Genomic DNA, 17,389 nt, shown 5'->3' with positions numbered 1-17,389 from the left:
TCTCAGAAAAGAAATGAAGTTTAATATGAACTTTTATACAGAACTTTATTATTGTAGAGGAAGGAAAGGATTATGCTTTAATGTTTTGTTTTGTAGGAATAAGAGGAATGACAGACTTTATTATAATAGATGAGATTACAAAACATTACTTTAGGCATGACCAATCACACATTGGCTTACTTCCCAATATAAAGCATTCTTCTTTTAGTAGGTAATTGGCACAGGTTGCAGTAAATTCACTCGTGCTCAGTACTATGTTCTTTAATCTTGTCCAACACAGCAGATCAAAATAATTTTTATACACGAGCCTGTATTTTCTGATTAGTTGAAATCCCAAGAGACTCCTATAGCAGCATCACATGCAGGCCTGCATCATCCTGCTACCACTGAGGCAACTCCTGGGAGAGGCACTGGCTAGGGTTAGGAGCACATACTTCATATCTTGGCACCATATCCTGATGTCTTCCTGCCCTCTTCGGATTTCCCCAGGAGTCCCCTTGGATCTGATGGGAAAGCAATGAAGGCAATTAAGAGTCTGTCTAAGCCCGTCTATGGGAATGAATGGCTCGTTCATTCCCAGCCAGAACACTGGTTCCATGCTGTGTCTGGTTGGTGAAGTTGTGTGCACAGTAGAAACTTATAGATGTGAAACTGACTTGATACCAACATTTTAAAGGTTGAAATCCAAGGTTAGCGCTGACGGAAGCAGACCTTTCCATCCTTAATTCACTATATTAGTTGGTAACTACAACTTTGTCCAACAGCTAAAAAGTGCCTTGGGTTCCACGGAGGGTAATGTTACCTTGCCTGTGAGACTTTGCTGTTACTTGGGAATTACATATTCACCAGTTGTTTGGATATCTTAGAAAGTAGTGCAGCCTGCTGCAGCCCACCAGCTGCCGTGACAGGGGCAGCAACCCCAGCAGCATCTGCAATCTTCTCCACAGCCACGTGTAATTGCATGGAATAGAGTGGATAGGCACAGATCAGCACCTTGAAAGAGCCAATACCCCCAACACAGGACGGATCAGCTCAGGGTCAGCTTCCTCAACCTCTTTGAACCGAAGTGCCAAAGAAGGCTCAGGTCCTCATGGCAGGTAGTTGCAAACATCTGCAGCCTTTTGAAAGAAGACCTCTTCCCTTGAGGAGCAGGAAGGCTCGCATTGCCTTTGTTGTCAAGGTGACCACAGAGCTCAATGTCTTCACACCCAGGTTCTTCCAAGGATGGTGATATCTGTAGGATCTCGCAATTTGAGGCCCACAACTGCATCAGCCAGGTCAACAATGTTCTTTTTGCAAATACTTCCAACTATATTCATTTTGACACGGGTAAGGCTAGTCAAACCCTATCGGCTTTGCATCCCTCACAGGATTTCCACAGGTCCAGGGGTGATTAATTGCATTGGCAATCAAGGTGCTAACAGACCGCGAGGTGTCTTCATTAATCAAGGACTTCCACTCCTTAAAATGTAGCTGGTCCATGACCACTGCAAAAGCATAATGCTAGTCTGCAACAGGTATTCAGGGAACTGCCACAAATCTTCCTTCAGCAACCTTGGATCCGCAGGTGTTCTCTCCACCAGATAGTCTTAGCAATTAGCTCTTGGGAGACAAGGGCTACCCACCTGAGACCTGGCTAATGGCTCCAATGAGGATCTGGAAGCGTCTTTCAATGTGCCCAGAAAAGACCTCCAGGATTATTGTGTCTTCTGTGCCCTTCGTTACATGGCATGCTGAGAGAACTGGAGTTGGTGCCAAAGGAAGATGCGAGCACCCAACATCCTCAAAGGATAAGGATGTGCTGTTGGTTATCCAGCAATTGCAAATCTGCCTGTCAGAGAAGCTCATGATGGACTCACCTGGGTTCACTTCACATGAAAAGTGTGCTTGCAGAATTGCACATTTTCCATCAAGACCCATATGCAACCCTCCCTCCCTCCCTCCCTCCAGGCAGCCCCCACACCCTCAGCATCAAACCTCCTCCCTACCATCACCCAGACCTCTTCATCAAGGCTGGTCATTCCCTTTACAGGAATTAAACTGAACAAGGTAAACAGGGGATGCAACAAATTAGAGGATAAATGACAATTGGTAGTTCACATAAACTCATTCCTTCATTGAAATAAAGAGCATTAATGGAACACGAATGTTGTAATAAGCACCCAAGTGGATCCCTTTGAGGAACTAAGATGCCTTTGTCTTATGCTTTCTATTACTTCGATGCAGTGCCACCCTTGTGGCTTCAGTTGAGCTGGAGACAGACTGCACTTTCCTCCGCTCTGTTAAATAAGATGCCTATGGCAGATGTGCTCTCTGTTTGGGAGCTGCGAGGGTCCCAGCAAAGAATGCCCCACCTGCATCTGTGCAGGTGCAGACTCAATTATCGAGACGGGATCTGTCTGAGGGTAGGTGGGGAGAGCAAGAGCTGAGAAATGGGACATCTTGAGAAGAGCCTCTTTGCCATGTGCTCTTTCTCCGCCTTCCCTCTCATGACCCATTTGCACTTTTCTGCTTGCCAAGAGCAGGAGAGCACTTAGCCACATATCAGTGAGGCATTCAGCCACCACTGCAATTCCTTGCTCGATGTTGTGTAAACTGGCAGCCAGAGTGTGCAGGCCCTTGCTGAGGACTAGCAGGCACTCGATGGCCTGCCTCATCTGATTCTGAGGTTGACCACCTTTCAGTGGAGCTGGTTATCAGGCATCATGACACTCGTGTTAGAGATGGACTCCTCCCTTTCCTCTGCAAGGGTGCAGAATACTTCTGGAAATGCTGACAGCACCACACACATTTCCTTTTGCTGCTCCACAAGTACCCTTTTAGTGAGTGGCATCCTGAGGCTTAGCATCAGTGTCTAGCTGAGCAGAGCTCAGAGTGTCCTGCATCCTCTGACTGGGAATCTCCACTGTCTATCCCTGTCTCCTCCATTTGCTCCTGTGTACTTGTGATGTGCCACTAACCATGTGCCACCCTAACTGCCTGTAATTCAGGACCCACCAACATGGATATCTCTGTGGGTAGGAGTCTTATGATGGTGCATTCTTAGAGTGCCAGTCCTTCTCCGAGGACTCTGCAGGCTCCTCCCTCATTTCCTCCATCAGGACCATCAATGCATCTGTGGTAAATAAAAGATACGAGTTATGGTTGAACCTTGGTGAAATAGGGTTCCAGGTTAGCATACTGCATTTCATGACATTCAATGTATTGGTCACACAAATTCAACATCAGTAACAGTTAAATGCCAAATGGCAGTGTGATATTTAATGTTGCCATCAGATCACTGCACCACCCCATCTCTCCATTGCCAATGGCCAGTGCTGCTGCCACCCTGCCAATCCCAGGCTCTTCCATTGCTGTTAGAATGGCCATGGCTGTAGGTGCACTGAAAGTTTTCTGCCTTTTCTTGGAGTACTGGACTCTCTTGATCTTGTGGTCGTATTAAGTATTTGCATAGTAGACTAATAAAAGTTTTTGCTCTCTATAAGCTCCGTGGTTCTTTCAGCTACAAAATTTTTATTCATTTATGAAATGTGTCACTGGCTAGGCCAACATTTGTTGCCCATCCCTAATTACCCTTGAGAAGGTGGCGGTGAGCTGCCTTCTTGAATTGCTGCTGTCCCTGTGGTGTAGGTACATCCAAACTGCTGTTAGAGAGATAATTCCAGAATTTTGACCCAGCAACAATGAAGCGATTTATTTCCAAGTCAGGATGCTGAGTGGCTTGGAGGAGAATTTCCAGGTGCTGGTGTTCCCATGTATCTGCTGCCCTTGTCCTTCTAGATGGTAGTGGTTGTGGGTTTGTAAGGTAAGGAGCCTTGGCGAGCTTCTGCAGTGCATCTTGTAGATGGTACGTACTGCTGCCACTGTGTGTTGGTGGTGGAGGAGTGAATGTTTGTGGATAGGCTTCCAATCAAGTGGGCTGCTTTGCCCTGGATGGATTTAAACTTCTTGAATGTTGTTGAAGCTGCACTCATCCAGGCAAGTGGAGAGTATTCCATCATACTCCTGAGTTGTGCCTTGTAGATGGTGGACAAACGTTGTGGAGTCAGGAGGTGAGTCACTCATCGCAGGATTCCTAGCCTCTGACCTGTTGTAGCCACAGTATTTATATGGCTAGTCCAGTTCAGTTTCTGGTCAATGGAAACGCCAAGGATGTTGATAGTGGGGGATTCTGCTGTGGTAATGCCAGTGAATGTCAAGGGGAGATGGTTAGACTTTCTCTTGTTGCCTGGCATTTGTGTGGCGCGAATGTTACTTGCTGCTTGTCAGCCCACATGTGGATATTGTCCAGGTCTTGCTACATTTGGACATGGACTGCCTCAGTATCTGAGGAGTTGCAAATGATCATGATCATTATACTGAAGTTTTAGGAAGAAAAACCTTAGTGGCATGCTTCCTTTTGAATTCCCTTGTTGCTATGCGGATCTAACATAAGATACATGAAGAATAATAAATTGGACTGTGACTTATCTATTCACTTCTTGAAATCACCAGTTCTATCTGAGAATCTGCAAACTTACTGGCTGCAATTACACATTGAAGCAATTGTGGTATACTATGAACTTAAAAAAAACACTGTTCAAACAACCTGCCTTCATTGCAGTTGACTGAAGAATCAGACCTCAGCTGCAGCCAACTAGGCTTTCATTCAGTGAAGAACAAAGTGTACAGATTGAGGGAGAGAGAAAAATAGAAAAGGAAATGGCAGGATAATGAACAAAAAGCAAGAAAGAGAAAAGTAGTGAGAGTGGGGATAAGAAACAAAACAAAATGTGCTGGCCATTCAATCTAAATGGCTAAATACAGGAAATGAAACCACTAATGTTTCCTTTCTTTGCTTTGTAATAAAGATTACTTGGGTCTAATTTAAACTGCTCCGATCACCTTTCGAGGATGTTCTTCAGCTCTTGAATGAAGATCCTTTTATTGACAAAGAAAAGTTAAGTTCAGATTCATTAGTGGTTTTTTATGTTTTTCTGACCCACTAATTTATTTGTCAAGTCCCCTGGTGAGTCAGAATAAAAATAGTATCTCTGAGGAAAAAAGCCACTTATGAGTGGCTTAGCATTTAGCTGCTGCTGTTGTCCATTAGGTATTACTTGCACCTGGGGATGCCCTTCACACCCACTACAACCTTACAAATCTCTCACCATTTATGACTGTTAGCCTGGCTTTTCCATCCCTATTCATAAGGATATCATTAAGGTCATGTCGCTCTGCGGTCAGATTTGGGGAGATTTCTCATTCTTTGCAACACAAATTCAAATGAACCAGTGTTGGCTGTACTGTGTGTGTGTTTTGTTTGAAAGGTCTCTTGCATATTTACCAAAGAATAGCTTTCCCACAGGGCTCAAGTCTAGTTTTACTGCACTTCTGCTGTGACTAAGATCAGTAATGACTTCTGTGCGATACAAAAGTAGCCAGAGTAAGATGGGTTATTGATCAAGTTTATGTGCAAATTTATTCATTCATGTTTTACAGAGGTTTGGGAAGCTCATTCATCTTACAGTACACATTATTGACTGTGGGGGTGGGGTAGAGGATTTGGCTACCACCTGTCAAACAAAGAATAGTATTAAATATATATCAACTAGTCATGCAATTCAGATTTGCAAGTAAAGCCTTATTTGGATGACATGTAAGATAAGCACAAATGATGGGCAGTCAAAGTAGATTAAGTTTGATAGGAGAATGGGAACGGCTGTCAGAAAAGTGGTAATTTGCTTTAGTCCATGAAGAACTATAGGCATTGCTCTCCATTAGACAGACAATTAGTTACATAGCTTGAGGGGCACCATGCTACACCAAGCAAGGGGCAAGGCAAGGAGGCAGCCCTCCATGGAGCACCACAACTGGTACTGGGATTGAACGCATGCTGTTGGCGTCATTCTGCACACACTCTAGCCACCTATTCTGTAGAGCTAACCAATCAGGAGAAAGTAGAAGAGTTCACAATACTTTTTATTGAAGTATTCAATACTGTATGATTTCTTTTAATTGAGAAGATTGTGAGGAACTTGAAAAGGAAAATCTGTAGGGGAAAGAGCTGGGAAGTGGAACTGTTTGGATAATTCTTTCAAAGAGATGGCACAGGCACAAAGGGCCAAATGGCCTCCTCCTGTATTTTATAATAGGACCTATGCCATCAGTCTTTAATGAAAATGTGTTATTAATGATGACTATCACAACAATGGAAAAAGAGACCAAGTAGTCTGTTTTAGTCATGTTATCCAGAATACTAGAAGACTTCCTCTGCTCTTTCTCATATAGAACTATAGAATTTTTTTTACATCCAGTTAAGAAGGAAAATTACACCTCAATTTAACATCTCATCCGAAAGTTAGCACCTCTACGGATGTAGCACACCCAAATACCCACAGCTGGGTTATGTGTTCAAGATCCAGTATGGAACTTAAACCCATGGCCATCTGATTCTACCTGATCACATTATTTCCCATTATCCCTATTTTGTGGATCTGGACTTAGCTGGTGCACAATTAACACAATCATATTGATTGACATATGCTGACCGCCAATATCCTGACTCCAACTACAATCATCAAACCTAAGCCAACAAATTGAGCCAGAATTAGCTTTCATCTAAAGGGTAGATGTTCTTGGATCTGTGTTCATGTCCACTGGATCATCTGATCTCACACCTGTTAAAGAACCTAACCGAATTTCTATCCATTGCTGGACTGTCAACTCCTGACAAGGTTAAAGACAAATTCCTCATGGAATCTAGTGAGAGAGAGTAAAACCTAAAGGTCAATAATCTCTTTACACCACTTGGCATTTGAGTAATTTGTTCAATTTGTACAAAAAGGAATTTAAAATTGTAGTGTTTATTAAAATGGCCTAGGTGATTCCAATATTACAAACTACACTGTCTGAGTTTCTTTTCCTGGGATGTGAGACAGAGTGCGAGGGGCACAAATTGCTTTCCACATACCATCCATTTTGAAGTTTAGATTAGCTCACTGGAAATGTGCTAATGATGCCCTGCCTATCCCTCACACCTTGAAGGTAGAGAAATATCAATGACCTGAGTAAAAAATCAAATTATACGTCCACAGCAAAAATATAACTTACCTAAAATAAAAACAGGTGATGCAAGATACATAATTTTCAGACATGGGTATTTTTTGCTCCTATTGACAAACCAAAAATAGTTATAGGTTAACTGAGTCATTGTTGCTTCAGATGCTATTCGTTTACGTGCAATGTTACTTGTGTTCACAGCTTATCACACTCTTAAAAGTTGTGACCCTTAGTGGCTATGTCAGAAATCATTCCAATAGGTTCTGGGCTTTCGTATTTTTCTTCTAGGCAAAAGATTGTATTAGTCTAGTTGAAGAGGTGAAAAATTTTCTAAATTTGTTTAGCTCCAAAATATAAGTAGAGAGATCATAGAGAGTTGAATGTATGGCTAAAAGCTTTGTGTGGGTTTCAATTAATGGGGCACTGGCACTTGCACTGAGGAAAGAGGATATACCTTTGAGACGGTCTTCACCTGAACCTCGCTGGTACCAGTGTCCTGGAGGGTTGTGAGGCTGCAGAGAGGACATTAAACTAAATAGTGGCAGGCGAGGGGGGAGGTTCACATGTGGACAGATTTGGAAAGTTAAAAAGAAAGGAAAAGGTAAATGGTACAGGGTACCAATATAGGTAATGATAACCAGAGTGTGACAGGAAGGACAGAATATACAAACATAAAAGCGCATTAGCAAATATGGTCAGTGTAGGGAAAATTGGCTTTGAACTAATAGAAGTTGTCAGCATTAGGGGAAGGGTTCAGTAAATGGAGATTTAGAAATCCAAAGATAAATGTCGAGACAATAGAGAAGTATGTCGATGTGGGTAAAGACAAGTTGAATGGGTCAGGAAGGGACAGTATGTTTAACAATACATCAGACAGTATGGTCCATGCAGGAAATAGTAGTAAAAAAGTAAAATTGAAGTCACTTTATCTGAATGAGTGGAACATCCACACTAAGATAGATGAACTCGTGGCACAAATAGAGATAAGTGGTTTTGATCTAACCACCAGTATAGAGACATATTTCGGAATTTTACAGCTCTGTCCCAGGAGGGGTAGAGCCGTAAAATGTGGCAAGCCGTTCCAAAGTCCTTTGACTTTGGTGGGATCGTAAAATCCCACTGGCGTAAAATTCTGTTCTAAGTTACAAAGTTTGGAAAATAAATATTCCAGGGTACATAACATTTTGAAAAGGAAAAGGGCTAGCCCTGATAATAAAGGATGACATAAAGGTATTTGTGAGAAAGGATGTTAGTTCAGAAAATCAAGAAGTAGAATCAGTAGGGGTGGAGGTTAGGAATGGAAAGGGTCAGAAATCACTGGCAGGAGTAGTTTATAGACCTCAAAACAGTAGTTATACCATTGGACAGAGCATTAAACAAGAAATTATTGGAGCTTGTAACAAAAGCAATGTAATACTTGTGGAGAACTTTAACCTTTGTATAGACTGGCCCAATCAAATTGGCAAAGGTGGTCTGGAAGATGAGAATGTTTTTGTGACAGTTTCCTGGAGTATTATGTTGTGCAACTAGGCAGGAAGCTATTTTAGATCTAGTATTGTTCAATGAGGCAGGGTTAATTTATTACATCATAGTAAAAAAATCCACTGGGAAATAGTGATCATAATACAATTGAATTCCACGTTAAGTTTGAAAATGACATATTCCAATCACAAACAAAAATCTTAAAGTTAAGCAAAGTCAATTATATAGGGATGAGGGGAGAGCTGGCTCAGGTTGATTGGGTACATCGACTAAAAGATATAGTGGTAAATAAACAGTGCAAAACGTTTAAAGAAACAATTCAAAATCTTCAACAAAAATATGATCCATTGAAAAATTCAGTGAGAAAGTCCATGACTTACTAAGGAATACATGGGTCATTCTCAGGTTAGCAGACTGTGACTAGTGGGCTACTGCAAGGATCAGTGCTTAGGCCCTAGCTATTCACAGTCTGTATCCATGATTTGGATATGGGAATCAAATGTAATATTTCCAAGTTTGCCGATGGGGAATGTAAGTTGTGAGGAGGCTCCAAGGGGATTTGGATAGAAACATAGAAAATAGGAGCTGGAGTAGGCCATTTGGCCCTTTGAGCCTGCTTCGACATTCATTATGTTCATGGCTGATCATCCAACTCCTGCTTTCTCCCCATATCCTTTGACCCCTTTTGCCCCAGTGAGCTGTTTCTAACTCCTTCTTGAAAACATACAATGTTTTGGCCTCAACTACTTTCTGTGGTAATGAATTCCACAGGCTCACCACTCTCTGGATGAAGAAATTTCTCCTCATCTCAATCCTAAATGATCTACCCCGTATCCTCAGACTGTGGATAGGCTAAGTGAGTGGGCAAGAACATGGCAGATGGAATATAATTTTAAAAAAATGTGTGGTTATCCACTTTGATAGAAAAAACAAATGCAGAGTATTTCTTAAATGGTGAGAGATTGTGAAGTATTAATGTCCAAAGGGACCTGGGTGTCCTTCCTATTGAGTCACTGAAAGCAAGCAATTAGGAAGGCAAATGGTACATTGATCTTTATTGCAAGAGGATTTGAGTACAGGAGTAAAGATGTCTTGCTGCAATTGTATAGAGCCTTGGTGAGACTGCACGTGGAGTATTATGTACCATTTTGGTCACCTTCTCTAAGGAAGGATATACTTGCCGTTGAGGGAGTGCAATTAAGGTTCACCAGACTGACTCCTGGATGGCACTGTTGTCCAACGAGGAGAGTTTGAGGAGACTGGGTCTGTATTCTCTAGAGTTTAGAAGAATGAGAGGTGAGGGACTAAACTTGAGGGACTAAAATCCGAGAAATCCGCAGGACCTGATGGCCAACACCCAAGGATTCTAAGAGATAGCTGCAAAGATAGTGGATGCACTGGCAATGAATTTCCAAAATTTCCTAGATTCTGGATCAGTCCAGCAGGTTGAAAGTTAGCAAATGAATTACCACTACTCAATCAAGGAGAGAGAGAGAAAATTACAGGCCAATTAGCTTGACATCAGTCAATGAGAAAGTGCTGGGACCTATTATTAAGGAAATCTTAACAATGTGCTTAGAATAGCATAGCGGCTTGGCCTAAATAGCCAAGTGGTTATGGTACTGGGCTTGTAACCCCAAGATCAAGAGTTCAAATCTCACAATGGCAAACTATGAAACAATGTAACTTCATCTGAAACAGATGGAAACAGGTTTACTCAAAAAGAGTATCAAGAGTTCAAATCTCACAATGGCAAACTATGAAACAATGTAACTTCATCTGAAACAGATGGAAATGGGTTTGTACTCGAAGGAGTTACATTAGCTTGGCCTAAATAGCCAAGTGGTTATGGTACTGGGTTTGTAACCCCAAGATCAAGAGTTCAAATCTCACAATGGCAAACTATGAAACAATGTAACTTCATCTGAAACAGATGGAAATGGGTTTGTACTCGAAGGAGTTACATCTTCTTTAGAAGGTGTGTGGTGTTGGTGTTGCTGCTCCTCAGTGTTTCAACTGTTTCTGCTGCTGCCTTTGGGGTTGTTGCTTCTGCTGTGTGCTGCTGCTGCCCCTGCACTTGAGGGTGTTTGCTGCTGCTGCTGGACCTGCACTTGAGGGTGTTTGCTGCTGCTGCTGGACCTGCACTTGAAGGTGTTTGCTGCTGCTGCTGGACCTGCCCGTGTGGAGCAAAAGGAGAGAGAGGGAGAGAAGAAGAACAGCTTCTGTTGCTACAGGACAGGAAGGCCAGGAGGCCAGGACTGTGTCTAAAAACAACATCCTAGGTGGGTGTCCAACATTATTGTTTGTGTAAGGTGGGGGCAATAAAGGACTGTGTTTTGTAGGGGGAGGAAAGAAGACTGTAGGAAGGTTTGGGGAAGGAAGAGAGGGGGGTGTGTGGTTAAAACCACCATTCTGCTACCCCCCCGCCCCACCCAGCCCTTTCCCAGTAAGGCCAGCGGTGGCTGGTGAAGACATCGCCTCCCCCTGCAAGAAGATCATCACACCCCACCCAACATCCACCTTTCACTGGAGACACCCACCTGGACTCTTCCCTTTTCCCTCCTGTGCCTCCCTGTCCTTCACTCCTCTCCCTCCTCTCCTCTCCTGTACAAAAGGGGGAGGTTATTACTACCTCCCTCCCTAGGGAGGAACATTGTATATTTAAAAAAAATATATATATATTAAAAAATATATATAATTTAAAAAAAAAATGGCCAATCCTTCCCAGGGTGGGCGTGGCTCTGGCCTTAAAGCCAGTTCAACATCTCCTGTGGCCGGGCCCTCGAGGGCTGGTGTGGAGGCGGCTTTGTCACCGGTGGCAGGGCCTACAAAAAAGACTTATGCGGGGGTGGTTGCTTCTGCAGCTCCTGCTGCTCCCGCTGCCCTGTCGCCATTCCGTCTCCTCACCAGGGCCCTCGGGGTAAAATGCTACGCTCACCCTGAGATGACTATTGAGGCCTGCGTTAAGGCTATGGCTGGGGTTGTCGGCCCCTCAGCCATTGTCGCGGCCTCAAAGATGTATGGGAGGGCCATCTTTTTCTTGAGGTCTGAGCGTGCAGTGCGACTCGCCCTGCAGAAGGGGCTCACTGTGGGCGGGACTTTTCTGGCGGTGGATCCCCTTGAGGCCACCGCCCAGAAGATTGTTATTTCAAATGTCCCGCCCTTTATACCATGTGGGCTCCTCCTCCCCCACCTTAATAAGCTGGGGGAGGTCAGGTCAGGGGTTGCACCAGTCCCGCTTGGCCTCAAAGACTCGGCCCTCCGCCACGTGTACTCCTTCCGGCGCCAAGTTTTCGTCCGCTTGGCCCGGGAGGAGTGCCTGGAGGGGGCCTTCTCAGTTAATTTTGAGGGGACCGCCTATCGGGTCTTCTGGACCGCGGAGGGTGTGCGGTGCCATGCCTGTAAGGAGGTGGGGCACGTAAGAAAGAACTGCCCCGCCTCCAAGGCCACGAGCCCCACCCAAGCGGCCGCGGCTGGCACCGCCCTTCCTCCCCCCGCCACCACTCCATCTCCCTCCCCGCAAGGGGAAGCGACCCCGGCAGCAGCTGCCATCTCGGCTGCCGGTGAGGCGGGGGGAGAGCCCCCGCGCCGTAAGAAGGCGCGGAGGAAGACCCGAAATTTGGAGGCGGCCCCTGAAACGCCCCAAACCCCCCAAACACCTGCAAGCACCGGCTCGGGGGAAAAGACAACATCCGGCCCCGGCGTCGTGTCCGCGTGTGCTCCCGGGCCCGTGGGTGCTAAGGCGCCGAGTGCTGGGCCCGGCGTCGTCCCTGCGCGTGCTCCCGGGGCCGGCGGGGAAGGGACGCGGGACCCCGAGCCGGGGTATCTAACACCCAAAACCCAGAGGGTGGAGTGTCCGGGAGGGCTGGACAAGGAGGAGGGGGCCTCGGAAATGGAGGTCTCCCTAGCCCCCAGCCTGACCCGGAAGAGACGTCACGCTTCGGAGGAGGAGGTGGGTGATGCCCAAACTGAAGAAGTTGGGTGTGTCCCTTCCCCCGATGAAGAGGTGGTGGCGTCTCCACCAAGTAAAATCTCGCCCTGTCCTCTGGGGGAACTCAAAACCCCTGCACCGACTCCCACCACTATTACCCCTGTCAACCTGCTGCAGTCCCCTGAACAGGGCCCCTCGGGGGTCACTGAAGGCACCTCCCTTGAGGTGGTGCCCGACTCAGAGACCCTCGATACCCCCGAGGTACCTTCTGGCTCATCGGGGGACTGCAACTTTCAAAATTTAAAAAATGTCAACGGGTCATTGGGTGGCGGCGAAAAGGAAGGCCTTCCCGCTCCCTCCCAAACCTTAGCACCGGGCGTCCTAGTTTTAGGTCAGGAGCTTGTCCTGAGCTCCCCGGACGACCCGGTGCCGGGAGGAGAGCGGGCATCAGAACTGCCGCTGCCCTCTGACCCAAAACGTTTAGAGGAGACCAGAGAGGACCCCTCTGGCCTTGATCCTGGGGGTGGGATCGAGGTACAGGTGGGGCCAGCTGGCAGCTCCGAATCAGCCCCCGTACTCAATGCGGGGGAGGGGTCGGAAGCTGGAGGCGACGACCTGGAGGAGGACGGGGTGTCCGTGGTGAGCGCTGGAGATTACGCTGAGTCGCTCTCAAGCGAGGCGGTGGATCCCCTGGTGCCCTCCACTGACTCCCCCCTCATCCCCCCAAGGGAACTCCGGGACTTTTTGGCGAGTCATCGCGGTCGCCGAGACAGGGTTCAGTTGGCCTTGGACCGGTGGCATTCTTTTCCGCTGGTGTTCTGGTCCACTCGCGAGGCTCTCAAGTCTCCTGAGTTGGATAGGAACGCGCGGCGGAGGGTCCAAACGTTTCTCGCTGGGCTCCTGAAGGAGAGGAAGGACTAAAAAGTCCTCTTCTTCTTTTTAATGACTTAAGGTGAAGGTTTGATGTACCTTTGACAATGAAGACGACTATAGCCAGCCTCAACATCCGCGGCAGCAGGGCCGCACAGCGCAGGTTCCAGAACTTCTCGGTCCTCAGGGACGGGAAGTACGCGTTGTGCTTCCTGCAAGAAACCCATACCGTTCCGGGAGACGAAGCCACGTGGCTCCTGGAGTGGCGAGGGGGGGTCTACATGAGTCACCTAGCCTCCAATTCTGGCGGGGTGGCTATCTTGTTGGCCCCGCATTTTCAGCCGGAGATCTTGGGGGTCAAGGAGCCAGTGCCAGGCCGGTTGCTGCACCTGACTGTGCGTCTGGGGGGGGCGGTGCTTCACTTTGTGAACGTGTACGCTCCCCTGGGCACGCAGCAGCAAGCGAGCTTCTTTGAAGAAGTGTCCACTCATCTCGGCTCCATCGACGCTGGCGAGTGCATCGTCCTCGGGGGGGATTTCAATTGCACCCTCGGGGTCCGGGACCGTCACGGTACCCCGCACTGCACGCGAGGTGTGAGTAAGTTGCGGGACCTGGTCAGGTCCTTCGACTTAGTGGACGTCTGGCGAAATCTCCATCCTGACTCCAGCGTGTTCACCTTTGTGTCACCTGGAGTCGGAGCGTCCAGACTCAACCGCCTTTACGTTTCGAAGGCGTACGTGTCCTGCGTTCCGGCTGCTTCTATACAGCAGGTTCCGTGCACGGACCACCGTCTGGTGTGGGCGGAGCTCACTTCGTTCTGCGCTCGGACGGGGTCCGCGTACTGGCATTTTAATAACCTGTTGTTGGAAGACCAGCGGTTCCTGGACTCGTTCCGTCGCTTCTGGGCCGGCTGGAGAAGGAAGCGGGGAGGCTTCCCCTCCTTGAGGCTATGGTGGGACGTGGGCAAGACTCACGTCCGAGTTTTCTGTCAAGAGTACGCGAAGGGGTCGACAAAGAGACGCAAATCCAGGGTCGAGGAGTTGGAGAAGGAGGTGCTCGACCTGGAGGCACGTCTCCGTCAGCCCGACGCGGACCCGGCCCTGCGGTCGGTGTACGATGAGAAGAAGGGCGCGCTGCGGGACCTGCAACTGGTCGGGTCTCGGGGCGCGTTCGTGAGGTCGCGGATCTGTTTCCTTAAGGAGATGGACCGTGGCTCTCCCTTCTTCTACTCACTGGAAAAAAGGCACGGGGTCCGTAAGCAGCTCTTTACGCTGCTGGCCGACGACGGATCACTTGTCTCGGATCCGGAGGGCATCAGGGCCATTGCCCGAGATTACTACACTGCCCTTTTCTCTCCGGATCCGTCCAGTGAGGAAGCTTGCAGAGTTTTGTGGGAGGACCTGCCGCAGGTCGGCCCGGAGTGCGCCGGAAAGCTCGACTCCCCTATAAGTCTGGGGGAGCTGACCGGCGCACTCGACGGTCTTTCTAGGGGCAAAACCCCGGGACTAGACGGGCTGACCGTGGAGTTCTTCAGGGCGTTCTGGGACGTCTTGGGGAGCGACTTCGCGGGGGTCCTGGGGGAGAGCATTGCTACCGGGGAGATGCCCCTTTCGTGGCGCAGGGCCGTGATTGCCCTGCTACCGAAGAAGGGGGATCTCCGCCTTCTTAAAAACTGGCGCCCGGTCTCCCTCCTCAGCACGGACTACAAAATCTTCGCCCGAGCCATGTCTTCTCGGCTCGGCACCGTGCTGGACCACATGATCCACCCTGACCAGTCCTACACCGTCCCGGACCGAACCATTTATGATAACATCCATCTGGTCCGGGACATCATCCACCATTCCCAGAGGGCTGGTCTGTCGAGCGCCTTCCTGTCTCTCGATCAGGAGAAGGCGTTCGACAGGGTGGATCACGGATACTTACTCGGAACTCTGCGAGCTTTCGGGTTCGGGACGCATTTTGTCGCCCGGATCCGACTTCTGTACACTGCCGCGGAGTGTCTAGTGAAGGTTAACGGGTCCCTGACGGCGCCCCTTCGCTTTGGGAGAGGGGTACGTCAGGGCTGCCCCCTGTCTGGCCAGTTGTATTCTATTTGCGTGGAGCCTTTCCTGCGCCTCTTGCGGAGGAGGTTGTCGGGATTGGTTCTGTGCGGGCCGGGCATCGGGGTGGTCCTTTCGGCTTACGCCGATGACGTGCTCCTTATGTTTAGTGACCCGGCTGACCTGCGGAGGATGCGCGAGTGCCAGGAGGTCTACTCTGCCGCTTCTTCGGCCAGGATCAACTGGGGTAAGTGTTCTGGACTCCTGGTCGGTCAGTGGCAGATGGATCCCCTACCCGAGGAGCTCAGGCCTTTCACCTGGAGCAGAACCAGCCTCCTCTACCTGGGGGTCCATCTCTGCCCCGCTGAGGAATCCTGGCCTGCAAACTGGCAGGAACTGGAGACGAATGTCACCGCTCGCCTGCGGCGCTGGACAGGACTGCTCCGAGTGCTATCTTACCGGGGTCGAGTTCTGGTCATAAACCAGCTGATCGCCGCCATGTTGTGGTATCGGCTGGTCACTTTGACCCCTCCCCCAGACTTTGTCACAAGAATCCAGAGATTGTTAGTCGACTTCTTCTGGGACAAAAGATTGCACTGGGTCGCTGCCGAGGTTCTGAGTCTCCCGCTTAGGGAGGGTGGTCAGGCGCTAGTGTGCCTACGCACACAGGTGGCGACTTTCCGCCTTCAGACCCTGCAGCGATACCTCTACGTTGAGCCTCCTCCTAGATGGTGTGCCCTGATGACGTATTTCTTCCGTCAGGTGCACGGCCTGAATTATGACGTGCAGCTCCTGTTTATAGAACAGCTGGGCCTCGGTGGCTCCTTGCAGGCGTTGCCCGTCTTTTACCAGGACCTGATCAAAGTCTGGAAAGTGGTCGCCTCGCGACGCAGCTCTCCCCCGTCAGGAGTAGCGGCTATCGTCAGAGAGCCGCTGCTCAGGAATCCGCCCCTCCGTCCTTTTCAGTGGTTGGCGGAGAGGAGGGCTGTGGCCGCAGGGGTGACCAGGATCGGGGACGTGCTGGGTGGCGGAGGACTGGGCTGGATGCTCCCGCAGGAGTTGGCGCGACGCGAGTCTGTGAGTGTCCAGGTCGCAGCCGATGCCATCCAAGACCTGAGAACGGTCGTGCTCGGACCCGACGTTATTTTGGGTCTTGAGGTGGCCCAGGTGCGCGGTGGTCTTCCGTCTGAGCGTTCCCCTGTTCGGACGGAATTCCACATTGGCCCCAAGCCCCGAACCCTCCCTCGGGTGCTGGTGCCCCGCAATATGAGCCGCCTCGGGGACATGCCCTCTGTGCCTTTTGGCACAGCAAAGAGGGGCTTTTTGTATGGACTGCTGCTGCACACCTTCCATTTTCTCGCCCTTGTCCGTCGACCGGACACGCCCTGGCGTGCCTTGTTGCCGTCCGGCGGCGGAGGCCCTCGATGGGAGGCCCTCTACGGAGGTGTCCTCCCCCTTTCTATCGGGGACCTGGGTTGGAGGGTGTTGCATGCGGCAGTCCCTTATAATAAGAGGATGCATAGGTTCACGGACTCTCAGGACACATGCCCTTTTTGCGGTCTTGTGGAGTCCGTGGACCATGTATACATAGGGTGTTGTAGGCTGCACTCCCTTTTTAGTTATTTGAAAAACCTTTTATTGATGTTTTGTTTGCACTTCAGCCCCACGCTCCTGATCTATGGGCACCCGGTGCGGAAGGGGGTCGGGAAGGAGGAGGACCTCCTCGTGAACCTGCTCCTGGGCCTGGCCAAGTTGGCCATTAACAGGTCCAGGCAGCGGGCGATCGACGGGGGAGTCCCGCCCGATTGTTTGTCCCTCTTCCGCGGCTACGTTCGCTGCCGGATGTCCCTGGAGAAGGAGCACGCGGTGTCTGCTGGCACTCTCGAGGCCTTCCGTGCTCGGTGGGCCCCGCGGGGACTGGGGTGTTTTGTTGACCCCTTTAATCACATTTTGATTTAAAGTTTGTAAGTTTCCTTTAAACTTTGTTCTTGGTTTTACAGCTGACCTGAATTAGGGGCTGTGCCTG

The 17,389-nt window shown here is 49.0% G+C and overlaps 1 protein-coding gene across 1 annotated transcript in view; it reads left to right on the top strand.

Moving 5' to 3' along the window:
* LOC121276052 (A disintegrin and metalloproteinase with thrombospondin motifs 16) overlaps window positions 1-17,389 on the top strand; it is a 332,665-nt gene that overhangs the window by 214,719 nt on the left and 100,557 nt on the right. The gene's annotated exons all lie outside the window — the stretch shown is intronic.

Source organism: Carcharodon carcharias, chromosome 3 (assembly GCF_017639515.1).
Source record: "Carcharodon carcharias isolate sCarCar2 chromosome 3, sCarCar2.pri, whole genome shotgun sequence".
NCBI classification, from domain to species: Eukaryota; Metazoa; Chordata; class Chondrichthyes; order Lamniformes; family Lamnidae; genus Carcharodon; species Carcharodon carcharias.
Note: the sequence above shows the minus strand (reverse complement) of the source record. Positions and strands in the feature narration are given on the sequence as shown.